The 19,183-nt window shown below is 44.6% G+C and overlaps 1 protein-coding gene across 1 annotated transcript in view; it reads left to right on the top strand.

Annotated features, from left to right (window-relative positions):
- The window catches only part of LOC309371822 (carboxyl-terminal PDZ ligand of neuronal nitric oxide synthase protein-like), a 72,530-nt gene that overhangs the window by 6,745 nt on the left and 46,602 nt on the right, over nucleotides 1–19,183 (top strand). The window lies entirely within an intron of this gene.

Genomic DNA, 19,183 nt, shown 5'->3' with positions numbered 1-19,183 from the left:
AAGCTCTGCCCGCCATGGGGATATTGGGTTCCCCCCAGATCTCCCCCATTGGCTGCCCAGGCTGGCTGGCTGGGGCTGATGTACGTTGGAGCCCAATGACACCCAAAAGGCCACAGATCTGCCACCCACGTTGTACAACTGCTACACTCCGTAAAAACTCTTTGCTGAAATATTTTGGCAGCAGGTTCCTCCACCCAGTTTGGGGTGAGTTAATTACTACTCTATCTAAATCTCATTTCCTCTGGTTTTGGATTGTGGAACAATTCATTTCATGTCGGAAAGAACAACGACAAAAAGTTCACAAAGGAGAGCAGGGTGGTGGCAGGCAGGTGGGCAAATGCCAGCTCTCTGGTTAGGTTTCAGGACTAGCAAAGTTGCATGTGCTGTTCAAACAACGGAGGAGAGGGAGAGAAGTCTATGCAAAGAGCTGAAGTCTGTGCGAAGAGGCAAAAGACATGTGAAGATTCCTTTCATAGCAAGACTGAGTTTGGGAGTGGGGAGAAAGGGTTTTATTCTGCCAGGAGAACTAATTTGGCAGCAGAAGAAGATGGCATTTTCATATTATAAATGGCATGCATTCCCAGGACCACATTACTCCTGCTCTGGCTTTTTAAATACCTTCCAACAGTTCTACATGTTTTATTTTGCAACCAGGACGTGGGTGGCGTTGTGGTCTAAACCACGGAGCCTCTTGGGCTTGCCAATCAGAAGGTTGGCGGGTCGAATCCCTGTGACGGGGTGAGCTCCTGTTGCTCTGTCCCAGCTCCTGCGCTTCCGTGCGCTCTGGTTTCCATTGCGCCAGAAGTGGTTTAGTCATGCTGGCCACATGACCCACAAAGCTGTCTGTGGGCAAACATTGGCTCCCTCGGCCTGAAAGCGAGATGAGTGCCGCAATCCCATAGTCGCCTTTCACTGGACATAACCGACCAGGGGTCCTTTACCTTTTTTTAAAACCTATGAAAGGAGCCATGGTGGGAATAGGAAACAACACTGCAAATTTACTGTCAGATATCAACTACTGGAGTAAAATATTACTGAGCATGAACTATGCACATCAGATATTTAAAAAATATTCTCCATTAACATTTGTAAATAATAATTATGAGAATTTTTGGAAGCACCACTCTTAGGGCAAGCAGAAATTCAGCAGATGATATTTTCCCCATTGTTGCTGCTGCAGGGCTGAATTCTTAGTAAAGGTAAAGGGATCCCTGACAGTTAAGTCCAGTCGCGAATGACTCTGGAGTTGCGGCGCTCATCTCGCTTTACTGGCCAAGGGAGCCGGCATTTGTCCGCAGACAGTTTTTCCGGGTTATGTGGCCAGCATGACTAAGCCGCTTCTGGCAAAACCAGAGCAGCACATGGAAACGCTATTTACCTTCCCGCTGGAGTGGTACCTATTTATCTACTTGCACTTTGACGTGCTTTCGAACTGCTAGGTTGGCAGGAGCTGGGACCGAACAACGGGAGCTCAACCCGTTGCGGCGATTAGAACTGCTGACCTTCCGATCGGCAAGCCCAAAGCTCAGTGGTTTACATCACAGCGCCACCCGCTTCCCCTAGATTCTTACTACCTAGCTCTTAAGACATAGTGCCTCTTTTAAGAAACAAAAACCCCAAAACCTATTCACATGAAGAGTTAAACACAACTAAACCCAGTGGAATCATTGCGCTGAAGAACACCAACTCTTTATAGGACTGGACTGTGATCCATCCAGCTCCTCTGAGTGAATTGTAATTCTGGTCTACTCAGATTGAAGTTTGCATGTGAGATGATGAACTGTTTGGACATGTATGTGCTTAGGTACAGTTAAAGAAAGATGGTTAAACATTGTGCAGCGTTGCCTTGTTCATATTTTCTCAGCCATTCCATCCCATAACTGCCCCCCCCCATGCATGTGCCTTTTCTCCATGCATGAGCCCTGATTAAGATATTCTTAAAGTTAAAGAGTAGGCAATTTAGGGTGTCGGCCTAAGTGCACAGCAGTTAGTGGCTGGCAAGGAGAGAGTTGAGATTTGGTTGAGATGGAGATAAGATAGGTGACAATTCCCTTGTGCGTCTCCTTGCCTCTTTCAGGATGTTTAGCGCTGGACCCAAATGCCTTCCAGTCTGTTCCTTCTGCTACTCAATGCAAGATTGGTGCTAATCTGCATTTGGGACTATAATTGAAAAGCATTCCTGTTTCTCAAATTGCAGGGAGTATGATTTTGAATTAAGTACGAGGAACCTGAAAGGGGAGTTTAGAACCAGAACTGGCTCCCCAGGAGGTTGTGAAATCATCTGCCTTGAGAAAGTTTTCCAGAAAGGAGAAGTTACTGGGGTGGTTTAGACACAGGTGGTCACAGGGACTCGGAAACGCTGTGAAAGGATGGGAAAATGATTCCCCCAACCATGAAAGCCTTTTCTCCCCAAGCAATTGAGGGGGAGGGTGAAAGTGGACTACAAGGGCCCGGTACAAACCCTCCCAAGTGTCCCTGTTTTCCAGGGACAGTCCCAGATTAACAGAAGCCATCCCGGTTTCTGATTTGATCCCGGAATGTCCCGCTTTTCCTTAGGACATGCCAGTTTTCATCGGTGAAATGTTGGAGGGTCTGGAGTTATGTGACCTTCAAGTCAAGGAGATAAGATATAGACTTTAGGAGAGATCTGCCCTGTATTGGGTAGGTTTTTTTTAATGCTTAATATTTCATTATGTTTATTTATTTGGTTTTTCAGATTACAGTTTTACAACCGCATATCCAACATACAACGTAAAAAACAAGATCCTGAAGAATCTCCTGGACTGCTCCCCATTGTGGGTCCTATTGTTGATCATTTCCTCCTGTATCTTTTATAATAATCCAATTCTTTTATCTCTCCATTGTTTCCAAAATTCACCATTAAACTGCAAGTCATATTCCAACCCTACAAATGATTTTAACTGTTTACAATGGTCTTTAAGATAAATTATGAATTTTCCCCATTTTGGCATAATCCATCATCTTGATCTGCCATTCTTCTCTGGTAGGGACTTTATCTTCTTTCCATCTCTGGGCCAATAACATCCGTGCAGCCGTGGTCACATACATAAATAGTCTTTTCTGCTCCCTTGGGATTTCGGCACCTAAAATTCCCAAAAGAAAGGCCTCATGGGTTTTTTTAATAGAAAAGGTTATTTTAAATATATATTTTTCAGTTCATTATATATCAGTTTGTTTGTTTTGAAGGGAAGGAAGGTTCAAGGAGTACTGCCTCCCCCTTGCACATATCTAAAGCAGCCGCCAGTCAGGATTCTCTTCTGATAGAAAAGGGCTTTAACAGGTGGGTGATGTCCAAGGCCGTCTTAAGCATATCCAGCGCCGTGGTGCAAAGATCTCTCTGGCAACTCCAAAACAAGGGAGGGGGTGTGGAAAATGTCCTCTGCCTCCCCCACTGCCCCGATCCCCGGCGTGGTGGCGGCGATCAAGCAGGAAAACGGGCTGGCGGACATACTCTCTGGCATCAGGGCGCCCGAGAAGGCAGCCCAGGAAAGCTGTGCACTGCCTTTCTCCAGAAAGCAGGAGACGGACAACGGACCGGGAACAGGGATGCAGAGGTTTGGGAGGGAAGCTGCGCTCCAGCCAGCCACACACCGCATTTTTCGCTCTATAAGACGCACCCGGCCATAAGACGCACCTAGTTTTTAGAGGAGGAAAACAAGAAAAAAAATATTCTGAATCAAATGTTGTTAAAGAGGAAGGATCAGGCTAAGGAGCCGCTGGTCCGTCCGCCCCTTTGGGGAAGCTGGATCTGCTGGCCACCTAACAGCGTTGTCCCTGCTGGGGGGATCGGAGGAGGCGGGCAAGGCGAAGCGACACTCTTCAGCGAAGCGGGAGGAGGAAAGGAAGGGAGCCCTTAGGGAGCTGCTCTGCTCTGCTCCGCTCTGCTGAACCCAGCAGAGCAAGAGGGATTGTTGCACAGCGCCTCTTGGTCCGCTGGCTTCCCAGCGAAGCAGGATGAGGGGCGGAAGGGGCTCGCTAAGGCCTCCCTTCCGTCCCTCATCGTGCATCTCTGTGAAGGCAGCACAGCAGGAGGCTGCACAGCTCTCGCTCTTCCTCTGCTGGGTTCAGCGATAGCTGCGCAGCCTGCATTCGCCCCATAAGATGCACACACATCCCCCCTTACTTTTTAGGAGGAAAAAAGTGCGTCTTATACAGTGAAAAATACAGTAGTTGGCGGGGCGCAGCTGGCGGGCGTGCAGGGAAAGGGGAGGCTGCTGGCAAAGCTGTGCAGCTCCCCCACTCGCTAGGGCATCCCTGAGAGGCCGGCACCCTGGTGCAATGGACCACTAAGGCCAATGGGAAAGACGGCTCTGGTGATGTCTCTGAAACACTCTTTGTCAGGGCTACATTACCAGCCTATGTGCTGCTTATATGAGAAAGATAAGGAGTGGAGAGAAGGGGTGGCTTTGTTGCTTAGCCTAACACACAGCATGCGTCCCTTGATTTCTTAATGGTTCATTTTACATATCAAAAATCCCTGCATATTTTACAAAAACTATACCATTCCGCATTCCATTATAGCATCCATCAAAACTTGTGTACACTGTTGAATTTATCTCAGTGCCGCCAGCGTTTCCAGCTGTAAACAGTTCAAGGGCCGTCTTAAGCATATCCGGCGCCTTGGTGCAAAGATCCCCGGCGCCCCCCTTTTCCCAGAGTTTTCGACCTTTTTTTAGGGCTGGAGGAGGCGGGCAGCGACTGGAGGGCGGCTCCTCCAGTGGGGAAGAGGCGGAGGCTGGACGCGGCGCCTCCTGGCTCAGCTGGCCGCTTCGTGCTGCAGTGGCCACGGCAGGCAGCACACTGAGCGAGTGGGCCTGCGCCAAGTGAGCGAGGGCGCGTGCGCCGCTCCCGCTGAGTGCCGGCTCAGTTTTTTCCCTTTCAGCCTTCTGGCGCCCTGCAGAATTCAGCACCTGCAGGCTAAAAGGGAAAAAACCAACACGACACTCAACGGGAGTGGTGCATGCACCCTCGCTCACTCAGCAAGCTTGTTCAGTGTTCCCCGGACTCTCACTTGGCGCCCTGCGCCACCAGCCTCTATGGGTAACATGGGCTGGTTACTTCCCATATATTCAATAAAGCTTTTCCAATCTTCTTGTTCTCTTATTCCATAAATTAAGTTTGCAAGCTGTGCATATTGAGTCAACTAAGGTTGCCAATCTTCTTTGCTTGGGACCACGCTCGTTTTCCATTTTTGGGCTAATGAAACAAGGGCTGTAGTAGTGGCATACATAAATAACCTTTTTTGACACCTGGGAATTTCAGTCTGAATTATCCCCAACAGAAAGGACTCTAGTTTTTTGGGGGGAAAGTACTTTAAACATTTTTTTCACTTCATTAGGCATCATTTCCCAATACTCTTTTACCCTTTTACATGTCTTCTTGTTGTTGTTTAGTCGTTTAGTCGTGTCCGACTCTTCGTGACCCCATGGACCAGAGCACGCCAGGCACTCCTGTCTTCCACTGCCTCCCGCAGTTTGGTCAAACTCATTTTAGTAGCTTCGAGAACACTGTCCAACCATCTTGTCGTCTGCCATCCCCTTCTCCTTGTGCCCTTCATCTTTCCCAACATCAGGGTCTTTTCCAGGGAGTCTTCTCTTCTCATGAGGTGGCCGAAGTATTGGAGCCTCAGCTTCAGGATCTGTCCTTCCAGTGAGCACTCAGGGCTGATTTCCTTCTTCTTGCAGTCCATGGAACTCTCAAGAGTCTCCTCCAGCACCATAATTCAAAAGCATCAATTCTTCGGCGATCAGCCTTCTTTATGGTCCAGCTCTCACTTCCACACATCACTACTGGGAAAACCATAGCTTTTACTATATGGAACTTTGTTGGCAAGGTGATGTCTCTGCTTTTTAAGATATGCTTCTACCACATATCAAAGAACGTTCCCTCCAGCTCTTTGCATCTCCAGCACTTAACTGATTCATTCTTATACATTCTTAGCAAGCCTACTCGGAGCAGGCAGAAGGTGCACTTCCTAAAAAGTTAAGACGGAGTCATCGCATGAATCAGACGGTCCTTTGAGGTTTCCTGTTCGCTGGCTAGCTTCTGTTCCCGCATCCTTCTGATTGTACACCCTACTGTTCCTTTTTTTAAATGTCCCCTTCAGTCATGTGTTTCTGCTCCACATCTCGACCACATCACCTCTGCTTGTGTGATTCAGAAACCGTGGGATGGAAGAGAGCTGGCTTCCTCAGTGCCACAGGATAAACGGACTCCCATTCGTGAATGAGTCCTTCCTTCCTATACGGAGGAACAGGCAGACGGACATCCAGCCTGGAGAGTTTGGGATAAGGACACAGAGGGGGGGGTGCTTGTTGCAAATTAGAATTCATTCATTCTGAGTCTTTCTCATCCAGCAATGGTATCACCAATGTAGGGAAGCTTTTACCAGTTCTTTATTTTACTGGTAGATAAATAGATGGATAGGGGCGCAGGTGGTGCTGTGGGTTAAACCACAGTGCCTAGGACTTGCCGATCAGAAGGTCGGCGGTTTGAATCCCCGCGATGGGGTGAGCTCCCGTTGCTCGGTCCCAGCTCCTGCCAACCTAGCAGTTCGAAAGCACGTCAAAGTGCAAGTAGATAAATAAAAACTGCTCTGGCAGGAAGGTAAATGGTGTTTACGTGCGCTGCTGTGGTTCGCCAGAAGCGGCTTAGTCATGCTGGCCACATGACCCGGAAGGTCATAGATGGATGGATATAACATGTAACTAGAGAGATGATAGATGCAGCACATAACTATTAAATTAAATTAATACATATTAAATTAATGAATTAAACACATGCACACAGATAAATACATTTTTACATCAGAGCAAAAGCACCGTATGGATATCTTCCTCTTGAAAGTTATCATTCCATGTGTGGAAAATAACGTCTTCTCGTTTTGAGCATCCTGCTTACTTGATTACTTGGCCTTTTGTAATACAGTGGTACCTCGGGTTAAGTACTTAATTTTTCCGGAGGTCCATTCTTAACCTGAAACTGTTCTTAACCTGAAGACCACTTTAGCTAATGGGGCCTCCTGCTGCTGCCGCGCCGCCGGAGCACGATTTCTGTTCTCATCCTGAAGCAAAGTTCTTAACCTGAGGTACAATTTCTGGGTTAGCAGAGTCTGTAACCTGAAGCGTATTTAACCCGAGGTACCACTGTACATTAAATGCACAACTAGTATGCCGCATATTCTTTCAAACCATTCTCAGATCAATGGAGTTTGTGCTTTTGTCCCAAGACAAGTACAGGGTCCCACCCGCCCACCCCTGCCCCAGGAATAATAAATTGAACACAACTTTCAGATCTACCTCTCATGTTATATCTTTCAGATTGCCTAACGGTATCCCTGCGATAATAAGTATTTAGTTATTTCATTGATAAAAGTTATGGACTATAATCCAGAAAATCTTGATTACTGGGCAGTTCCAGAATATAGGTATTGGATCTGCTTGAGAAGTATTACATTCCCAGCAGTTACTTTGCATTCTAAATTAAAAACCCCATTTTAATTCTGTTTCCAGTAGGAAAGCAATGCCCCAATAGTCCAAGCAATCTTATCTATCTATCTACCTACCTACCTACCTACCTACCTATTTTCTGTACAGTGGTACCTCTACTTATGAGCACCTCTGGTTATGTATCCTTCAGGATACGGACGCGGCAAGCCTGGAAGTATTTTTCTGGGTTTCGCCGCATGCGCAGAAGCTCCCTGCCATGCGCTTGTGCAGAACAGACACCTCCGGTTGTGAAAACCTCAGGATCTGACCGGCGTTCCAGAACGGATCCTGCCCACAACCGGAGGTACCACTTTGCTGTCCTTCATCTGAGGCCACAGGTGGTACACAACGTAAAGACACAAACACACATAACATAGTAACAGACACTATCTCCCCCATCCCGCTTTCAAAAGGCCATAGATGGTTTAATGGTCCGTATAGTTAAAGCTATGGTTTTCCCAGTAGTGATGTATGGAAGTGAGAGCTGGACCATCAAGAAGGCTGATCGCCAAAGAATTGATGCTTTTGAATTGTGGTGCTGGAGGAGACTCTTGAGAGTCCCATGGACTGCAAGAAGATCAAACGCATCCATTCTTAAGGAAATCAGCCCTGAGTGCTCACTGGAAGGACAGATCCTGAAGCTGAGGCTCCAATACTTTGGCCACCCCTCACGAGAAGAGAGGACTCCCTGGAAAAGACCCTGATGTTGGGAAAGATGGAGGGCACAAGGAGAAGGGGACGACAGAGGACGAGATGGCTGGGCAGTGTTCTCGAAGTTACAAACATGAGTTTGGCCAAACTGCGGGAGGCAGTGGAAGACAGGAGTGCCTGGCGTGCTCTGGTCCATGGGGTCACAAAGAGTCGGACACGACTAAACAACAACAGATGCTTTAATTCTACAGTGATGTGAATTTGCTTCTCGTACCATTGTTCTGTGCCGGAATTTTTCATACGGTTCATTCCCCCCAGTGACGGTTTGCTGTTTTCGGAGGCAAAATGCCATTTGCCACAAATCTTGTCAGGTTTGGAATTTTGCTTCTGAAACCTGACCAATGAATGCTTAAAGAAAAGGAAAATTAATCTCTAATTTGTTCAAGACTTCATTAGCTTGTTAACATTCTTTATTCTTCGTTTCCGCCCTAAAACCTGCAGATTTTAAATTGCATTGCAATCAGGAGTGTTGAAAGTAATCAGATATTTGTGAGGGAAGTACAAATAGGAACAATTTGTTCAGTTCCCTTCCCTTTATTTATTCCTGCGCTGCTGCCCACAAGAGCTGTAACTCGGTTAAGGAGATTTTATTTGATTGAATCTCCATCGAGTAATCAACCCATTTAAATTTGCAGTATTTTTTAAATACCGTATTTTTCGCTCTATTGGACGCACCGGACCATAGGACGCACCGGACCATAGGAGGGGGAGAAAAGGGGAAAAAAAATTTATTGTTCTCCCCCTCTAAAACAAGGTGCGTTCTGTGCATTCAAGGTGCGTTCACTGGAAGCCTCTGGCTTTGGGTTCCTTTCGACCTGCTCTTTGGGGCTGGCGGGGGGGAGCGCTCCGCCTCCCCGCTGTCCCCCGAGCTTGTGGGGCTGGCGGTGGGGAGAAGCGCTGCTTTCCCCACCGCCAGCCTCCAAACCAGGTCGGGTTTGGAGGCTGCTATCCGCAAGCCTTGGGAGCCCGGCGGAAACTCCTGCCGCGCTTCGAAGGCTTGCGGATAGCTTCCTGAAGCCTGGAGAGCGAGAGGGGTCGGTGCGCACCGACCCCTCTCGCTCTCCAGGCTTCAGCGAAAGCCTGCATTCGCTCCATAGGACGCGCACACATTTCCCTTTCATTTTTGGAGGGGGAAAATGCGTCCTATGGAGCGAAAAATACGGTACTTTGGTGGTTTGCAGAGTTTTGTGGCAGACCTCCTGTTCTGCACGAAGTGGGCCCTGTTCTTAACCCCTGACATCTCCAGCTGCCTCATGAACAGAAGAGTCGCTGCCAGTCCGAGCAGGAAATACTGAGCCAGGTGGAGCTGTGGCCTGACTCAAAAATAAGGCAGCTTACTGTCTTGTTCAGGTGATGGCCACTTGCGTTGTGGGAGGCAGAGTATTTTAGAGGCCTTTCCATTCATTCATTAGGTTGATTGGTTGGTCTTTCAGATTAAAGTTGTACAATTTACAATAAAGTAAATTGGACTACTGCAATTAGCTCTACGTGGGGCTACCTAGGAAGGTGACCTGCAAACTGCAATTAATCCAGAATGCGGCAGCTAGACTGGTGACTGGGAGCAGCCACTGGGACCACATAACACCGGTCCTGAGAGATCTGCATTGGCTCCCAGTACATTTCTGAGCACAATTCAAAGTGTTGGTGCTGACCTTTAAAGCCCTAAACGCCCTCGGTCCTGTGTACCTGAAGGAGCATCTCCGCCCCCATCGTTCTGCCCAGACACTAAGATCCAGCGCCAAGGGCCTTCTGGCGGTTCCCTCATTTCGAGAAGTGAGGTTACATGGAACCAGGCAAAGGGCCTTCTTGGTAGTGGCACCCGCCCTGTGGAACACCCTCCCTTCAGATGTGAAGGAAATAAGCAGCTATCCTATCTTTAAAAGACAAAGGCAGCCCTGTTCAGGGAAGTTTTTAATATTTAATGCTGTACTGTTTTTAACATTTGATTGGGAACCACCCAGAGTGGCTGGGGAAACTCAGCCAGATGGGCAGGGTATAAATAATTACTATTATTATTATTATTATTATTATTATTATTATTATTATTATTATTATCATCACCATCATCACATACCCAACATACAACATAAAGACAAGATTCCGAAGAATCTCCTGGACTTCCTTGCTCCCCTTTGTAGGTCCTATTCTTAGTCATTTCCTCCTGCATCTTTTATAATAATCCTAAATCTTTTATCTCCATTGTATCCAAAATTCACCATTAAACTACAAGTGTCATTCCAATCCCACTAACGGTTTTAGCTGTTTACAATGGTCTTTAAGATAAATTTTTAATTTCCCCCATTCCTTATTAAAATTGTACTCTTCCTGATTTCTGATTCTTCTGGTCATTTTTTGCCATTTCGACATAGTCCATCAACTTCATCTGCCATTCTTCTCTGGTATGGACTTTATCTTCTTTCCATCTCTGGGCCAATAACATCTGTGCAGCCGTGGTCACATAAATATTCTTTTTTGCTCCCTTGGGATTTCGGCATCTAGGGTTCCAAAATGAAAGGCTTCGGATTTTTTTTTAGAAAAAGTTATTTTAAACATTTTTTTTCAATTCATTATATATCATTTCCGAAAATTCTTTTACTACCTTACATTTCCACCACATACGATAAAAGGTGCCTTCTTTTTCCTTTTACAGATAGGTAGCCGTGTTGGTCTGCCATAGTCAAAACAAAACAAAATCCTTCCAGTAGCACCTTAAAGACCAACTAAGTTAGTTCTTGAACTAACTTAGTTGGTCTTTAAGGTGCTACTGGAAGGAATTTTTTTTTTCTTTTTCCTTATACATTTGACCCTGTTTTATACATTTTTGCTAAGCTACTGGGAGTTAAATACCAACGGTACATCATTTTCATATCATTCTCTTTCCGCGTGTAACATGCTGTGAATTTTAAATCCCACTTCCATAACTTCTCCCATGCTGTAAGTTGTATATTATACCCAAAATCCCTCGCTTCACGGAAGCCTCTTTTAGAGCGGTGCTTGCCATCTGCACTTTTTGCCCGCATTTGCATTAAAAACAACACATTCAATATATGTGTATTAGAATTCTGCTGCCTGTTTTAATCAGGGACCTTTTTAGCTGATTAAAAGCATTTCATCCAAGGGGATCAGCTCTAGTGCTAGTGATGTCTTGAGCTTACTGAGGCCAAGCATATATTCTGTATTGGTCCTCTCTGCACAACTTGCTTAGGCATTTAGAGTTGTAGTAACGTGTTGTTATTGTTAAGTCGTTTAGTCGTGTCCGACTCTTCGTGACCCCATGGACCAGAGCATGCCAGGCACTCCTGTCCTCCACTGCCTCCCGCAGTTTGGTCAGACTCATGTTTGTAGCTTTGAGAACGCTGTCCAACCATCTCGTCCTCTGTCGTCCCCTTCTCCTTGTGCCCTCCATCTTTCCCAGCATCAGGGTCTTTTCCAGGGAGTCTTCTCTTCTCATGAGGTGGCCAAAGTACTGGAGTCTCAGCTTCAGGATCTGTCCTTCCAGTGAGCACCCAGGGCTGATTTCCTTAAGGATGGAGAGGGTTGATCTTCTTGCCGTCCATGGGACTCTCAAGGGTCTCTTCCAGCACCATAATTCAAAAGCATCAATTCTTCGGCGATCAGCCTTCTTTATGGTCCAGCTCTCACTTCCATACATCACTGCTGGGAAAACCATAGCTTTAACTATACAGACCATTAAACCATCTATGGCCTTTTGAAAGTGGGTTGGGGGAGAAGTTAGAAAGCATGAAGTGCAAGTAGATAAATAGGTACCACTCTAGCGGGAAGGCAAATGGCGTTTCCGTGTGCTGCTCTGGTTCGCCAGAAGCGGCTTACTCATGCCAGCCACATGACCCGGAAGCTGTACGCCGGCTCCCTTGGCCAATAAAGCGAGATGAGCGCCGCAACCCCAGAGTCGGCCTCAACTGGACCTAATGGTCAGGGGTCCCTTTACCTTTACCTAGACCATTTATCATTCTATTATTGCATCCATCAAAGCTTGTTTACACTGCTGAATTTATCTTAATGCTGTCAGCGACACTTCCCCCCATTCACCTGTTGGGGGCACGGTTAGTGAGCAGAGGTCAAGCCCTGTGGTCCAGGTGGGAGCCAGGTTCTGTAGGGGATTTCTGATTCTTCCTGCCATTTTTGGTATAATCCATCAACTTAATCTGCCATTCTTTTCTGGTAGGGACTTTTATCTTCCCTGCCAGAGCCACACTTCTTGTCACATGGAATATCTGTACAAGGATCAGGATCGCTGGTGTTTTTGCTATTGCTTCCGTTTTGAAAGTACTGCCTAAAACTGCTTAACATCACTTGGGGGAACAAAGTTGGGATAAGCAGTGGGACATAAACTCTGTCCTCTCCCATGTTATTTCCCTAAACTAAACCACGCCAATAAATGCTTGAAACTGCTATTAGAGCTCTCTCGGAGAGAAAAAAGACAGGTATACAACAGTGATAAGAGAGGCAGAGAGAGATATAACTGTTTTTAAACTAAGTCAAATGGAATTTGCACAGAAAGTTTGCAATTAAAGGCAGATGGTTTGACTAACAGGGTTATATTTTTGTGAGATGTGGGGCCAGAAAGCCAGAAGCCTTTGTGTGTGTGTGTGAAGCAGACCGTCCTGTATCCTGAATGGAACTTTCCCAGGAGATAGCTAGAAAATTAATAGGGGGTACTTGATTAGTAAAAGAGACCCTTTGCAGTAAAATGAGGCCATCTGGATATAAACTAGCTGGGTTTACAGATCTCTCCCCCCTTTTGAAAGCTCAGCTAAGGATGTCCTGCAAGTGGAACGGTGCTTCAGTATTTTATTACTGGCCTTTGCACATTGTTCACAATATTTACAATATTTACATGCCATTCCTTAGCCCCTTCCCCGAAAAGAAGACCTCCCTGTTTGTTTGAGATATGTTTGGGAAAGTTGCAGCTACTAAATCTGAATATACACCCAATTTTATTGTAGTTATTTCACAGAACAGTCCTGTACATGCTTCTGAGAAATGAGTCCTATTGAGTTCAGTGGGGCTTACTCCTAAATGGGTATAGGATAGGGCTAATTTGTCTGGGTCAGGAATGGCACAACTTAGGTGCCACCACAGAGAAGTCCCTGGTGAAGATCTTAATTTATGGCAGGTTTACATGGGAGCAGATGGTCCTCTGGTTCATTGTAGTTCTGAGTTGTGGGATTTGCTGTTTTGTAGGGTGGCGCTGTGGGTTAAACCACAGAGCCTAGGACTTGCCAATCAGAAGGCCGGCGGTTCGAATCCCCGCAATGGGGTGAGCTCCCGTTGGTCGGTCCCTGCTCCTGCCAACCTAGCAGTTCGAAAGCACATCACAGTGCAAGTAGATAAATAGGTACCACTCCGGCGGGAAGGTAAACGGCGTTTCCGTGCGCTGCTCTGGTTCGCCAGAAGCGGCTTAGTCATGCTGGCCACATGACCCGGAAGCTGTACGCCGGCTTCCTCAGCCAATAAAGCGAGATGAGCACCGCAACCCCAGAGTCGGTCACGACTGGACCTAATGGTCAGGGGTCCCTTTACCTTTGCCCTTAGGATGGTGAGAGGAATTCTTCAGCAGAAGCAAGGAAGCCACTACTCACTTTTAAGAAACTAAACTAGGGTTCTCACATTAAGCTCTTGGGTGTCATGACTTGTCGTCTTCCTGTTCTGCTGTAGCATCAACATTCAAATCAAATGAAATCAAGCTGTTAGACTACACCGAAATTTTTACAATTTATTTAGCAGACCACTGTAAACAAATGAAAACATTAGCAGCAGCGTGGATAAAAATCAATGATTTTTTAAAAACCAACAACAGATTTTTTTTAATTTAAATCGGATTTTTAAAATAAAATGCTTTTGGAGGAAAAATCTTTCTAAAGATAGTTTTCTATTTAGGTTACATTATAGTCCAAAGGCTATTCATCAGGAAATAAGGATTTGTTTTAAGTTTTTCACGTGTGCTAAAATTCAGTCTAAGTTGTTTGTTGTTGTTTTTTAAAAAAGTTTAACCACATCAGTTAACAAACATGGATACATATGCTATAACATTTCTGCTTTAGTTAAATAAATTGTTTAAATTGTTATTAAGGAAATGATTATTTTTCTCCTTCCAATAAAGTACAGCAGAAAAGTTGTCCATATATAAACAGTTAACTTATTAGACCTCACAATAATTTAATAATTATCTGTCTATGTATTTCTAATAGTATAACCAAATCAGTATTTTTTGATATAACTGTAAAAACTGCTCTGAAAAATTATTATTCCATATTATTCCAAAAATGAAACCTTCATCTGGTTGTAAATATTAAGATTATACCAGCAAGAATGAGTCTTTCTGTAAAAAAAAGAAGAAAAAAGATTTAAATCCAGTCTTACTGACTAGTGATTTAAATCGATTTGATTTTAATCAAATCCACCCTGATTAGCAGGATTTTAATCTCACTTGTAATGTAACAAATCATATGTATAATATGGATAGATACAAAATATTAATTATGAAATAATATGCAGTTGAAAACGTTGACAATAGGACCCATGGAGGGGATTGGGGGAGGTCTCAAAATTCAGAGAAATCTCTCTATATGGATATGTATTTGGTTTTGTTATAAAACTGATATTTTGTAAAAATCAAATAAAAACGATTTTAAAAACACCCAAAACATTCAAATCAGCCAGATCCTAGAAACAGAACATTTCCCCCCCAGTGGGATAGCTTTGATGAAATACCATCCCATAGTAGAAAGTTTCATGCCTGCTCAGAGGAATTAAATGTTGTGCATTTTGCTGGCATTGTAGCGTTGGAAGAATGAGAATGCCCCATCCCTTAGTCTGAGGACCAAGCCTTGTTTGCCCTCTGTGAACTGCCAACATCATCAAAACCATTGAGTTTCTGAAGTTTGCCAAGACATCAGAGAGGCGAAGCAAACAACAGCAGCAAGAATACTTATCGCAAAGTATTGGAAGACACAAGATCTACCCACCCTGGAAGAATGGCAGATGAAAGCGATAGACTACATGGAACTGGCGGAAATGACTGGCAGAATCCGAGACCAGGGAGAAGAGTTGGTGGAAGAAGATTGGAAGAAATTTAAAGACTATTTGCAGAAACACTGTAAAATTAATGAAACTTTAAATGATGTTGGACTGAAATGAAACGGTTTTAGTAACGGGGTTAAAAAGAATATGTAAAAATGGGTTGATAATCAGATGAAAATACGAAGTTACAATATGTTAAGATATAGAAGTAAGATGAAATAAAGAGGGAAAGGATTTGCTGAACCAACCTTGTGAACTGGAATACAGAAAAGGGAGGTGCGAGGAGGTCAGGGAAATAAGTAAATGAAATATAAGATATGAAAAGAATGACTTGTTTTTAACTGTCTTGTATTTTTTATGTATTTTGTATTTTTCCTTTGTAATTTTGTACCTTTTTTACCTTTTACGTTTTCTTTTTTTCTTGTTCTGTAACTTTTCATTTTGTTTGTAAAACTTTAATAAATATTATTTAAAAAAAACAACAGAGAGGCGAAGCAAAATACAGCCCTCCTTGCCACCTGGTTCTGTATGCTAAAACCAAGTTTAGATAGTATCTTTCATAGTTCTTGGCTCCCAACCAACATAGCTCTGAAGTTGGCCAATGGTTGTATCTTTGGGCATCATTCAGCTGAAAAATGGTGCAAGCAGAGCAATTTCTGCTTGTGCAAAAAGACTCCCCCCCCCCATCCATGTGCCCCCTTTGCCATCCCCACATGTACTTGGAGAGGGGTTGGGGAAAAACTCAACAATGGCAAGTCCCATTGTGGAAGTAAAAGTAATTCCAACATATTTGAATGTCACCTTTTGCTTAGTACAGTGGTACCTCGGGTTACATACGCTTCAGGTTACAGACGCTTCAGGTTACAGACTCCGCTAACCCAGAAATAGTACCTCAGGTTAAGAACTTTGCTTCAGGATGAGAACAGAAATCGTGCTTGGGCGGCAGCAGGAGGCTCCATTAGCTAAAGTGGTGCTTCAGGTTAAGAACAGTTTCAGGTTAAGAGCCGACCTCCGTAACGAATTAAGTGCTTAACCCGAGGTACCACTGTATTATAAAAAAGGTAAAATCAATAAAAACTATACGCTTAAAATGTCAAATTCAAAATAATAATAATAATAATAATTTATTATTTATACCCCACCCATCTGGCTGGGTTTCCCCAGCCCCTCTGGGTGGCTTCCAACAAAACACTAAAATACAATAACCTATTAAACATTAAAAGCTTCCCTAAACAGGGCTGACTTGAAACCATGAAACATGATTAATAGCTATTTTCAAACCCAGGCTTTCATCCTTTAGTTTGAACGTTAGTCCTGTCTAAGGTGGTCGACCATTTACTGCGGCGGGTGGGTTTGCTCTGTGAGATAATCCCGCTTGCGAGATTTTGACTTGCAGAGAGCAATTTTGCAAAGTGGTTCTATCGCTGAATGGAGTTTCCCAGAAAATCTGGCATGGCATTGGCTGTGCTTTATCTGTCTGTGTCTCCCAAATCGTTAGAGGCAGATGGTGGAGGGGGGCTGTTTTTATCACAGTGAGTGGGGCTGGGTGATCTTCCAGCCGATGGACCTGAGTGAGGGAGAATGCATTTGAAAGCTGCTGGCCTTGCCTGGAAGAAATTTAAAGACTATCTACAGAAACATTGTAAAATTAATGAATGCTAGAAGGTTGTTGGAATGAAGTTATGTGGTTTTAGCAGAAATGTTTTAAAGGTTTAGGAAAAAACAGACTGTTAATTGGTGAAAGGAGGGAAAGTTAAGTTACATTATATTAAGATAAATTGCAGGACAAAAATTGGAAAAGATGGAAAGGATTTGTTGAAATAGTTAACTGAACTAGAATACAAAAAAGGGAGGGGTGAGAAGGTCAATGAAACAAGCAAATGAAAGATAAGTTATGGGAAGATTCGATGTGTTTTTTGTGTGTTTTTAATGGATTTTATTTTTCTGATTTTTCTTTTCACTTTTCCTTTTTCTTTCTCTTTTTTTCTTTTTTTCTTTATTGTGATGTGTTGTTTTGTTTTTGTTTAATATGGTGTTTTTACTTTTTCCTTTTGTAACCTTTAAAACCTTAATAATTTTTTTTTTTTTTAAAGAAAGCTGCAGGCCTTGTGACCTCTGCTGAAGATATAATGCTTCAGGAAATGGCTTCCCTCTGAACCTAGATCCCTTTTTTCATCACACTTACATTCTCCCTATGAAGGGACACGGGTGGCGCTGTGGTCTAAACCACTGAGCCTCTTGGGCTTGCCGGCCGGAAGGTCGGCGGTTCGAATCCCCGCGATGGAGTGAGCTCCCATTGCTCTGTCCCAGCTCCTGCCAACCTAGCAGTTCGAAAGCACACCAGTGCAAGTAGATAAAAAGGTACCACTACGATGGGGAGGTAAACAGCGTTTCCATGTGCTCTGGTTTCCGTCATGGTGTCCTGTTGCACCAGAAGTGGTTTAGTCCTGCTGACCACATGACCCAGAAAGCTGTCTGTGGACAAACACCGGCTCCCTTGGCCTGAAAGCGAGATGAGCGCCGCAACCCCATAGTCCCGGTACCCGCAGCCCAGGGGGCCTTCAGATGACCACCCATTGAGTGCCAGCTGGAGGAGGCATTGGCAAAAAGACTGCATGCCAGCGGCTGGGCCAGCAGGACTTGTGCTGGTCACTGCAGCTTCCTTTACGTTCCCCCTCCTCACCCCAAAAGATCTTAGAGCCAAGAGACAGCATAATAAAATGTGTGTTTTATTGTTTTTTTGAAAGATATTATCCCTTTCTGCAGTAGTGTGCTTAATCCTAAGCAAGCGTGTTTGGCACCAGGGCAGGCAGACGCAAGCTCCATTTGTTTCCCTGTAATCGTAAAGATGCTGTGATTTCAGTGAGATTAAATCCAAAGCTGCGCGTACTCAGAAGTGTTTGTTCTTATTAGGGTTGGCAAACTTTATTTTTTATTTTTATTGTGTTCCGAAATGCCAAGCAAGTGGAAGCAGTTGTAACTCATGGAACGGCAGTGGAGCAGAAAAGAGATATGTTAATTATGTGCTGTTGTTGTTTAGTCGTTTAGTCAGGTCCGACTCTTCGTGACCCCAAGGACCAGAGCACACCAGGCACTCCTGTCTTCCACTGCCTCCCGCAGTTTGGTCAGACTCATGCTGGTAGCTTCGAGAATATTGTCCAACCATCTCGTCCTCTGTTGGCCCCTTCTCCTTGTGCCCTCCATCTTTCCCAACATCAGGGTCTTTTCCAGGGAGTCTTCTCTTCTCATGAGGTGGCCAAAGTACTGGAGCCTCAGCTTCACGATCTGTCCTTCCAGTGAGCACTCAGGGCTGATTTCCTTAAGAATGGATAGGTTTGATCTTCTTGCAGTCCATGGGACTCTCAAGAGTCTCCTCCAGCACCATAATTCAAAAGCATCAATTCTTCGGCTATCAGCCTTCTTTATGGTCCAGCTCTCACTTCCATACATACTACTGGGAAAACCATAGATTTAACTATACAAACCTTTGTTGGCAAGGTGATGTCTCTGCTTTTTAAGATGCTGTCTTGTGTGCTACTGAAGCCTTGCTCACAGAGCCATCAAAAGGGACTCACCCACACACCCATAAGACCATTAAGCCCAAAGTCTAAAATCAGCTGCACCATTGAGATTGGGCATAACTTTCCTTAGAGTGTGCTCACACTCCTGTTTATAGTGCACTCATCCTGCTTCCAGAGCTGGAATTTCAAGACAAGACACGTATGTATGTCGTGCATCGTAATACAATATTCCTGTTTGATATGTTCTTTCTCAAACCAGATTAACACGGATTGGAATTCTTAAGCTGTTCCGATTTGGTTTCTAGCCAGGGTATGAACCCCCTAAAAAAAGGTAAAGGACCCCTGGACGGTTAAGTCTTGTCAAAGGCGACTATGGGGTTGCGGTGCTCATCTCGCTTT

This window comes from Podarcis melisellensis (genome assembly GCF_964234715.1).
Source record: "Podarcis melisellensis genome assembly, chromosome: 6".
Lineage (NCBI taxonomy): Eukaryota > Metazoa > Chordata > Lepidosauria > Squamata > Lacertidae > Podarcis > Podarcis melisellensis.
The sequence above is the reverse complement of the archived record's forward strand: the minus strand, read 5'-3'. Positions and strand labels throughout refer to the sequence as shown.